Source organism: Octodon degus, unplaced genomic scaffold (assembly GCF_000260255.1).
Source record: "Octodon degus isolate 3935 unplaced genomic scaffold, OctDeg1.0 scaffold00099, whole genome shotgun sequence".
Classification (NCBI taxonomy): domain Eukaryota; kingdom Metazoa; phylum Chordata; class Mammalia; order Rodentia; family Octodontidae; genus Octodon; species Octodon degus.
Genome location: NW_004524675.1, coordinates 9,570,473 through 9,581,617, shown reverse-complemented (window position 1 = coordinate 9,581,617; position 11,145 = coordinate 9,570,473). Strand labels below are relative to the sequence as shown.

Here is an 11,145-nt window from a genome sequence, read left to right as displayed (position 1 = left end):
CTCCTCCTCCTCCTCCTCCTCCTCCTCCGAGTCTCACTAGATAGACTTGTAGTGATCTGCATATTTACAGCCTCCCAAGAGCTGGGATTACAGGTGCATGCCACCACACTCAGACTCAATTGCTGTATCAGCGTGCCCCACCCCCTGGCCCTGCACCTGCTTGCAGGCATTTTAATTCACTGAGCTATTTTTCTGGCCCCCATTCTGTTTTTCTTGATGCAAGAATTTGCCACTATAAAGCTCCATCCTAGGACTGATTTCAGTGAATCCCACAATTTCCAATAAATTGTATGTGCGTTTTTATATGATTGTAATTATTGTTTAATTTGTTCTTTAATTTCATCTGTTACCCACTAGTTGTTCAGGAGGGCATTACTTAATTTCCATGTGTTTATAGAGTTTTTGCAATTTCTGTTATTAATTTCCAATTTCTTTTTACCATGATCAAATAATATGCATGGGATAATTTCGTTTCCTTTTCGTTTACTTAAGTGTGTTTTATGGACTAGTATGTGGTCTATTTTTGATAATATTCTGTGTGCAGCTGAGGAGAATGTATTTTGATGTTGTTGGGTAGAACACTCTGTAAAGATCTACTAAGTTCATTTTTCACAAGTTTGTTTAAGTTCTGTTATTCCTTTGCTGATTATTTGTCTAGTTGATCTGTGTCTTTGTGACAATGAGATATTAATGTCCCGTTACAATTGTGTCAATACTTACTTGATTTTTCATGTCTATTAGTATTTATCTAATATATTTGGATACTCCTATAGTTGGTACAGATATATGTATGATTATTATCTCTTTTTCTTGCAACTTTATCCTAACAAATATATAATGACCTTCTTTATCTCTTTCAATCATTCTTGGTTTGAAGTTCACATTATCTGAAAGCAGAATAGCTACCCTTGCTGTTTTCTAGGTTCCTGTCACATGGAGAATTGTTGCCCATCCTTTGACTTTTAATCTATAAATTTATTTTTGACTTAAACAAGTTTCTTCAATGCAACATATTGTTGGATCTTGCTTCTTAATCTACTCTGACAGTCTGTCTCTTTTGATTACTGAACTGAGACTACTTACATTAATGGTTATAACTATTATTTGTTGCTTATCTTTCACATTTTATTTTCATATTATTAGTACCCTGTCTTTCCCCATTGTGCAATTCCTTGCACTGCCTGATGCTTTCTTTCTATTGGTATTCTTGGAAGTTTGACCTTCCTCATCTTTTCTTAAAACATCCCTTCACGGAATTTGTGAGGGCTGTTTTGATGGTCATGAATTTCTTCTATTGTTCTTAGTTAAGAAAGTATCCTACTTTTCCGTTGACTTTGAATGATAGTTTTTCAGGGTACATCAACAGAGGCTGGAGTTTATTTTCTTTTAGAATTTAAAATGCTTCTTCACTCCAAGCTTTGCTAGACTTGTGAATTCTGTTGCAATTCTAGTGGGTTTTTCTCTATAAGTGATTTATTTCTTTTCTCTAAGTACCTTCAATATTCTGTTGTTGTGCTAACTTTCTGAATTCTTGATTATTATATGCCATGGTTTCGATTATCTTTGGTAATGGTTACTTGGAGTTCTATATGCCTCACTTAGCATATGTCAAAATTTTTATTCATGTTTGTGAATTTTCTTAACTCATTTTTGTGGCTACCGCTATAAATTGGTTCCTACACATTCCTATTTTGTCATTTCTTCTTTTAGAAATGAATGTATTACTTTTTTCTTGTGAATTTCATGATAAGTAAAATTCATAGGGCTTTAAATGTCTGGAAATGACTATATTCAACCTCAACTTGTCAAGATTCATTCAACTTCTATAAATTATGGATAGTTATTTTTACACAGTGTTTTGAGAATATTATGCATTGTCTCTTGGCCTCAACAGTGGGAGATTAAGCAGTTCATTGTTATCCCAGTGTCTTGTTTGTCATCTGTCTTCCTGCTCTACTAGCTTTTGAGATATTTTACCTAATCTTTAAGCTCTTACAAAGTATCTGCACATGTATTTATTTTATTTATCCTGCTTACCACGCATAAAGTATTTTCAATATGAAGATTTATCTGCTTCTCAACTTGAAGGAGATTTGCAATCATCTTTTGGTTCAAATATTTTCTATTTACCATTCATTCTAGTGTCATCATTTATAGTACCTTTTATTATCCACAACATTGGCAGTCAGCAAATTCTGAAAAGACCAAAATAATAATTTTTCAGACATTGCACTGTATATAGGCTCTCCCATAACTACTCAACTGCACTCACTTATACCACAAAAATAATAATAAACTATATATAAACATATAAATAGGCATAGTTGTGTTCAAATAAAAATTTACTTACAAAACCAAGAAGCAAGCTGATATTATCTCAGAAGTAGCAAATTCCTTCATAAGATAAATGCTAAAAAATTGTAGTCTATATTGTGTGTCTCTTAAGTACTCTTTCATCTTATTTTAATCTTTTAGTTTTTTCTGTGCATTCATCATGAGTTCTTCCACATAGGGAGCCCATTTATTAACTTCTTCTCTACTCTGTCAATAAATGTTCCATCTATTATCGGCTTTTAGTTCAGTGAATATAATCTTCATTGCAAAAATTTCCCATGCTTTCTGCATATCCATTCTACTTTATTTAATGTCCATGCCTTTGTTTACTTCATAGTTTTTTTCTCTTGTTCAGATATTTGTCCTACAACCACATACAAATATTGTCCCAGTTACTGATTTTATTACTGCCCTTCTGGAATTAGCTTTCTTCACATGAATTGCCTTTTTATTTGCATATTTGTTATATCATCTTCTCCCTATAATGTTGCAGCTGTGTGTGGTGGAGCTTACCTGTAACTCAAGCCCTGAACTACAGAGGCAGGAGGATTGTTGCAATTTTGGGACCAGCCTTATGCTTAAGCTCAAATTTGTTTCATCTTTTAAAACATTTTTAGTTTTGAAGGTTATATCAAATAACTCATTCTTTGACATAATTCCAATTTTAGTATTACTGTTGACACATGTAGACAACACCAAAGTTGTAGAGATAATCAAATCCTTTATTTTTTATGTGTTTAAACAATGATCCACAGAGAAATAAGGTAGTCAATAAAAAGTGCATAAAACATATTTCTTTATTCTTGGACAAATACAGTACATCCCACTTGATCCACTAAGGCATTATGTCTCCTAGGTGGCAGTGGCTGGCGATGTAACCCTGAGCAAAAGACCTTGTGTTTCACAGATTTTAAGACAGGAAATAAATACAGACAGCCCTGCACAAGGGCTGATTATTTGTGGTTGTAAATGTATAAGGCCACAGTGCCAAAAAGACATATTATAAAATATTGGACATAATGTTGGGAAAAATCTATTAAGATTTATCTATTTATATTTTAAAATCAAACAGAAATTATGGAGTAAGGGTTTGTCGAAAATTTACAAAAAATATTTTAATTCAATAGCAAACATTTAGAATTGTAAAATTCTTAATTTTCTCTGAATTCTAGTTATGTCAATGCAGCAATTTCAAGAAATTTAACAGAAATCACACTCATAGTAGCAGAACTTGAGGTATATTTTAGTACCCTGATTTTAGCATGTAAGTTTTGAGCAAAGAGAATGTAAGTAATATTCAGCTAAAGAATGCATATTCTTAATCATTTAATTATTTGAGCAAAGTACAATACTGGAAGTAAAAACAAACTATTTCAGATAAAAAGAGAGATGTGTTTGATATAGGTAAATTTATTTTTAAGTGCTATTTTAGGTGGACTCCATCTTCTTAAAATGCAGTCTAGTCAGAAGAAATAAATATTGTGTAGGCTGTATTTTTTTAAACATAACTCTACTTTATAGTGAAACTCATTCATCCAAACTGCAAAATCTTGATTTTAACTTGGGCCAGACTGAACAATTTATCCTTTTCAAACAATTCCTCAAGGGTCATAATTTAACATGTAAAAAAATATCAGTGAAGAAAAACCAAAAATTCTGGAACTTACACTTTGAAATGAACTGTATGGTTATTACACCATCATTTGAAACATAACTATGTTTCCAAAACTGTACATAATTTAAAATGTGCTTGTAGTATTAATTATAATCCTTTCTCTTTAACAAGTCAAAGTGTTTCTCTATGTGTAGTTAATAGAATTGCCTCTGTTGTGCTCCATTGTGATTCAGCAATTCTGCTGTGCTGTTTTGCTTTGCCATATTTGCTGACCTGTTTTAGTGTACTTTTAGGTTATTTCCCAATTCTTTCTACCCAGCATGGTCCATTAAATGCTATAATACATTAATTCATGCACACATTTTACAAGTTTGTTGAATAACCATGTATGGGGAAATTTTTTAGTAACTGAGCATATAACAAGTCTTAATCATATGATATCATTTCTAGGGATATGCATGAAAACTTATTTGAAGTGTCCAACAATTAAGATGTACTTTGTAGAATTAATGATAGTTACAAACTATAAGAAATAATCTATATAAACATAATACAAAATATCAAGGAAAAACAGAAATTTAGACTTGGAATGAAGCTTGCTTAAGTAAGTATTTTTTAACAGATTGACTGTCCATACTAAGGGCATTGTGGTATTAAATGTAAGCATTATCAGTTTTGAAGTACATTCATAGTTCATTATTCTTATTGATGGAACAAAAGAGTTGTTGACTGTGTCTGTGATACCTCTGTAGAGGTCAGCACGGCTAAAGTGCCCACAAGTTTCAGTTTCAGATAGGAAATTAGTAATATTTATTTATTTATTTATTTATTTTAAAGGCTTGATCATTTTAAAATTATCTTTTCAAACACAAGAAGATAATGTATTTCATATTCTAATCCGTATGATGAATTTTCTTTTATTTAGTGAAGATAATATTTTAAAAATTACTAAATTGTGAGTAAATATTTTAATAATGTTATATAAAATAGTGATTCATTATTTATTAATCATCACCCTAACCATATAAAATTAAAAGCAAAAAGATTAGAAGGAAATCCCTAAAGTGTTGATAGTTGATAGTTGTGACTTTTGGGTAGTCAAATGTTGTTTTTTCTTTTTATTCTTTTTGGCGGAACCAGGAGTTGAACTCAGGCCTTTGCGCTTGCCAGGGAAGTGCTTATTCCACTGACCCATCTTCCCAGCCTTTTTTGCTTTTTTGTCCTCTTGTTTTTTGAAATGTTAGGTAATTTCTCTTTTTTTTTGCAGAACCGGGGATTGAACTCAGGCCCTTGTGCTTGCCAGGGAAGCACTTATTCTATTGAGCCATTTCCCCAGTCCGTTAGTTTTTTCAAAGTTTTAGACTTCTTTAAATGCTCAAAATTACCTTTTAAAATTTTAATAGAAAATAATATTTAGTAAAAATATCCCCAGACGAAAAGTAATTATGACACAAAATGTCTTACTATTTTTTTTTTTCAGGAAAAAGAAGCTTCAGTTCGTATATTTCTAGGATGTAACAATAAATTATTTTTCATGGCTTTATTTTTCATAATTGTATTTTGTAATAGCAATATTAATCTGAAATTTAGATTGTATAATGGATTGTAGATAAGTTTCATGATTGTTCTGAAATTTGTTGTCATTGAAGGAATTCAATTTTAGAGAATATTAAACTTATTTTTTCTTCATATGCCTTTCACCAACATTAGTTCAAGTTTCTATCAAATGAAAGGGGGCCACTAAGGTGAATTAAAGCTTAAACAGGAAGGTTTTCTCTGGCTATTAATAAAAAGAAAAAAGATCATATTTTTTGTTTCGTGTTGATGCACAGGCTTTATTACAAAAATAATTTGTTACTGCTGCTATATTTTGTATTTATTTTACAAAGTCAAAATGTATCCTGGTTCTCCTCAGCTGTGTCTTTCAAATTAGCACTACTAGCATCATGAAAGAATTGGTAAAAAACACAAATTCCAGGGCCCAACCTGAACCTACTCAATCTGAATTTGCCTACAGAACTCAGTAGTGTATCATCTACAAAGCAAAGTAAACTTCAACTCATGAGTGATTCTTTTTTCTAACAATTTGGTTCACAAACAAAAGCATCAGGCAAAATTTCACTTCTATTTGTGAACTCTGCATTTGTCAGAAGCACTACAAGTCCAGCTCCCACCAAACACAAATTCAGCCATTTTCCCCCAAATCATAAGATAAATTAAATTGATAAACCAAGATACCACTATGTTCAGATGACTTCCAGATAGAGAGAAAAAAACCTGAATTACAGGCAACTGAACTAACACAGATACTGCTGCTCTGTAAACTCAATGGCTATTTACAAACTAGCCAATAAATGTTTGCATCTCTACTCTCAGAAAAATTGGTACAGCAGTTTCCTTCAGCCTTTTGAGGTCTTGAATAAACTCCAAGCTGCAGTTTGTCCAAAACCACCACAAATACTTTTTAGTGTAATCAAAACCTTTATTGACCAAACAGTGAAAATTTAAGTTGCCTCTATTTATCTAGGTAAGTATCTGTGAAGAAAGGACCTATGGAAGGAAGAAACCTCCTATAATTGTGAAGGTTTTTTTCTGAGAGACTAGTTTGTATTTCCACCAACACGTTAAATAGAATATCCAGGGGCTGGTGAGATACCGTGGCCATCTAAGTGTGGGGGGCTCAGGGGCTCGGCCTGGTGGTGGTCCCAGGGGCAAAAGTAGGGGGAGAAGCCCCCGGAGTCCTGGCATTCCAGGTGGCCTCAGGAATGGAGGGGCGCCTGGTGATGGGCCAGGAAGGAGGCCTGTGGGTGGTCCCGGAGGCCCCAGAGGTGGAGGCCACAGAGGGGGCGGACAGGGGCCCAAGAGGAGGTGGTCCTGGCATGGGCAGCGCCTGAATCTGAGGAGGAACAGACTGTGGGGGTGAAGCTGCTGGGAGGAAGCTGTGGCTTCACCCTTGTGAGAGTCTTCTTTGTGCTGCTTCTGTGACTGCTTCTCTGCTTCAGATCCTCCGAATCCTCCTCCTCATCTTCTCTGAGAATTCCTCCACTTCTTGACCCTCCTCAGGGATCTCGCAACCCGCCATTCACAGCATCATGGCTTGAAGAGGTGTTAATTCCTTCATGTTCTTCTTTTTCTTTCTTGATTTCCCGGGTATATCTGCAAACCGCACTCAGACCTGCTTTCTTTGCCTTGGTGTTGTCTCACTTATTATCGTCTCGGTGCATAAGCTCATCCACATCCCTTTCTCCATCTGACCTGTCTGTGTCACTGTCATCAGTGCTGTCGTCGTGCTTGGCCTGAGCCATGTCCTCAGGATACCCATCATCTTCACTGGTGCTGGAAACATTGTCATCATGACTACGCAGCGCACGATCAGGGCTATGGAACCTGTCTTCATCTCACCTTCAAGAAGGAAGGTCAAGAGCAAAGCCCACATTACGGCCACACATCTGCAAGACTTGGGGAGGAGGTGGACCAGGTGGACGGCCTGGAGGCTTCCTGCCAGGGGACCAAGGTAGAACACCATGCCCCAAAAGAGGAAGGACAGAAACTGCTCCAGTTGGAGGCCCACAGGCTGAGGTCTTCTTTAGGATGGAGGGTGGCTAGGAGCCAGGAAGTGGAATGTCCTGGATTCTGATGCTGGAAGGAGCGTGCGGCACATCTGGCAAAGGAATACTCTCTGCTTCTACCCGCGGAGCATTCTTGACAGCATCAAAGTACTGGCTAAGTTGAGCCCTTTTCTGTTCATACTCTACTTTTAGCTTTCTCAATTCTTTATAAATATCCGGATTCTCTTTTTCATATAGTCGTAGGATATGTTCAAAGGTTTCCTGAAGCTTTTTACTTTATCTTTCAGTACTTTCTCGTTTAACTGTGGTTGTTGTACTTGGTTAAACTCCATTGCATCCAATTTCTTCTAGTCCTGGATGATCTGGATGGGATCTTTCATCTTCAAAACTGCAGTTTAAACCATCATGCGCTGTGTTTTGTTCTTCAGTTCTCTCTTCCGAGCTTCCTTTTGAGCTTGGTCTGTGGGGTTCATAAATTTTCCACTCTTGGTGGATGATGTTGATCTCTGCCCCATATTGACAATCTATAATGGTTCACTTATTCTAAAAAAAAAAAAAAAAAAAAAAAAAAGAAAGAAAAGAAAAGTAAGAAAAGAAAAGAAAAAGAAAAAAAGAAAAACACTCCTGCTGGGATCCTAGAATTGCTGGGGGCGTGCAGGGGACAATTGCCAGCCTCCTTTCCGCCGCAGGGTCCTTCACCTCTGCTTCACAGTCAAGCACCCAGTCCCACCATCTGGAAACCTCGCACCCCTCCGCCACCCTTACACCATTTCCTATCCCTGGAGCTGGGTGATTTTTTAAATAGCATTTAGCTTTTGGAAGATTTTTGAATAAATGGAGGTGATATGAAATGGCTCCAGGGGCTTGAGTCTCCCTTTTCTGTCTCTCTTTCAATAGTGGCCAACGGTAACTGCTCATTGCCCCTTGAGTCTGAGTCAGTGTGACTCTTAACTCATCACTCTCACTCTGCTCCCCACACACAGACTCTCCAACAATATCTCTGTGCTAATTTCTTCCTATGTGAAGATTCTTGGTTATCCAGAGCTGTTTCTCACCACAAAGCCATTCCCTAAGTTACTGCTAACAATCACACTCTCCCTTCAGTCTAGTGCTGTGCCATCAGCAATGTGATTTTGTAAATGGAAGAATGTTTTGTGTTATGCAGAGTACGTAGTTCTTAGAGATTTTTAAATTCAGCATAGTACCCTAGAAATTCATCAATTCTTAACTCTACAGTGGTTTAAATATAATTTATCTTTTGATATTATTTTAAACATAAAAATTATAATTATTAAAAATTTCTCTAAATCATTTGTTATTTATATTTTGCCTAATATTCAATCATGTTAGTGTGTATATTCTACAAGTAACCAGTTTCTTACAAAATATCAATATAACCACCCAAAACAGGAAAATTATACTGTATCACTACTAGTTAAGTTGCATATCTGATCTAAATTTTGTCAGTCTTCCCAATAATGTTTGGTTTTTAGAAAAGAAATTCAATATGAAGAGAATGAGGCACAATGCCCAGGACACAATACAAAATAAAAAATGGACTTGTCCAAAAATTAATAAGAATCAAAAATACCAGAACCTTAGAACTAGCAAAGGCCTTTTCCAAGCACAGGGCTGTGTGCCCTCAAACAGTTCAATCGCCCATAAAGTCAGCTCTAAACTTAAGAGTACACACTGCTTTTAGACACTCTGTATCTTTAATCTCTTTTAACCTCTTTTCTCCACTTGTCTTTCGTCTCCTGCCCTTGACACTTTTGAAGATTTTAAGTCAGTTATTTAGAAAATGTCTTTCAATTCGGGCTTATCTGATGTTTTCTCTGATTAAACGGTTTTGGCAGGAATATCACAGAACTAACACTGTGTGATTGCATCTTATCAGGTGGTAAATGATTTGATTTGTTCCATTTTCATGATGTCAATTTTGAACCTTTGATTAAAGTGTTGTCTCTAGTTTTCACTAAGGTGAAGTTTCTTTTTCCAAAATTAAATCAGGAAGTGCAATATGGGAAAATACTCTTAGACTATGCAAAAACTATGTCCCATCAAATTAATCAAATTAATCAAATGTTAATGTTTTCCTGATTAATGAAATATAGTTCTGATTATCTCAATAAGGTGATTTTCTTCAAATTTCATAATTATTTTATTGTCTTTATTAACAATTATATATATATATATATATATATATATATATATATATGATGGAATGATTTCAAGTGATTTAATAGGTAATATTTTATTTATGTCTTAATCATTATTTATCTGGCTAACGAGTTGTTTCAAACTGGCTTTGTGTTTGTGCACTTTTGATAGATCACCAAAATTATGTGAGTGCTTTCATATTATGAGATACAGTGTGATAATTGTGGTTCACTTTACATCTTCCCTTCATTTATGCTAAAATTATCCATTAATCCAAGCAGCTATATTTATTTTCAGTGAAAAATGGCATCAGGAAACAAAACCTGGAACTACATAGTCTCTTTATTATATGTAGTTAGTTCTCCAAAAGATTTTCAGTGAATACATCAAATAAGAAAGCACATATAGACACAAACATACATGGAGAAGACAGACAGAGATGGAAGACAGAGACAGACAGACAGACAGGCAGACACACACACATTTTCTATGCCATTAAAAGTTGAATACTTGCATCAATACCTCCAATTCCAATACAACAGCAATGCTAGAAGTTTTGTTCTAGGTTCCTTCCATTGTATAACTCCTTTATCTCACCATGAAAAAACCAGGCTCTTGTAGTCCTTAATGTAGTCTCTTATTTAATTCCAATGCATGGAATCAATTCTTCTCTTCTTCCTGCAGGTGGATGCTGTTGTTATGAAATATGCCTTCCCCCACACGTGCAAATACACAGCCCCCTGGGGAGGCCATCTCCTTTACACTTAGGCAATAACAAACTGGTGCCCATGACCACCTCCCAACAGGGATTCTTTCTCAGTCAGGTTTCTGATATTTCACACAAAGCTTCTGGCTTTTCTTTATACTCCTTCCATGATGTGTTCCTACACCATCAGAGTATAAATGATCAGAGATGGGCCACTCTCGTCTACTCAAGCTTTTCCACTATTTTATTAAAAATCTCAGTGCACTTTCCCATGGTAGATACAGGCCACGCCAACACATCTTCTGTAAAATGGTTATATATATCTCCTCTACCTCGCTGTGCAGGCTCACTCCCCTATCTCCCTTCCAGCATGCACTCCTGCCTCATCTCTATTTCTCTTAATATCTTTGAGGTGAAATTTTCATGAAATAAGAACAAATTGGATAGAGGACTATTAATTAATATTAAAAGATGAAGATACCAACTAAACTACAAATACAACAAAGAAAAGAAAAGAATAAAACCATCGAAGAAAATAACAAATAAAATTTTTGAATTTGATGTTAATTCAGATAGTTGAAGCTACCGATCTTTGGAGCATTGTTTCTTTTTTTCCCCATAATTTTATTGATAAACAAATAGCAATGAGACAGTTTCAAACCAAATTGGTAGGACAGTTTCAATAATTAACACATTGCATACATTCTTCCTAGTGGTTAATTGCTGTACAAGATGCGGACATGATATCCTATTTACAAACA

At 35.2% G+C, this 11,145-nt stretch overlaps 1 pseudogene; it reads right to left on the bottom strand.

Annotated features, from left to right (window-relative positions):
* Positions 1 to 6,499: 6,499 nt before the first annotated feature.
* LOC101577207 lies at positions 6,500 to 8,149 on the bottom strand (annotated as a pseudogene).
* Positions 8,150 to 11,145: the final 2,996 nt, after the last annotated feature.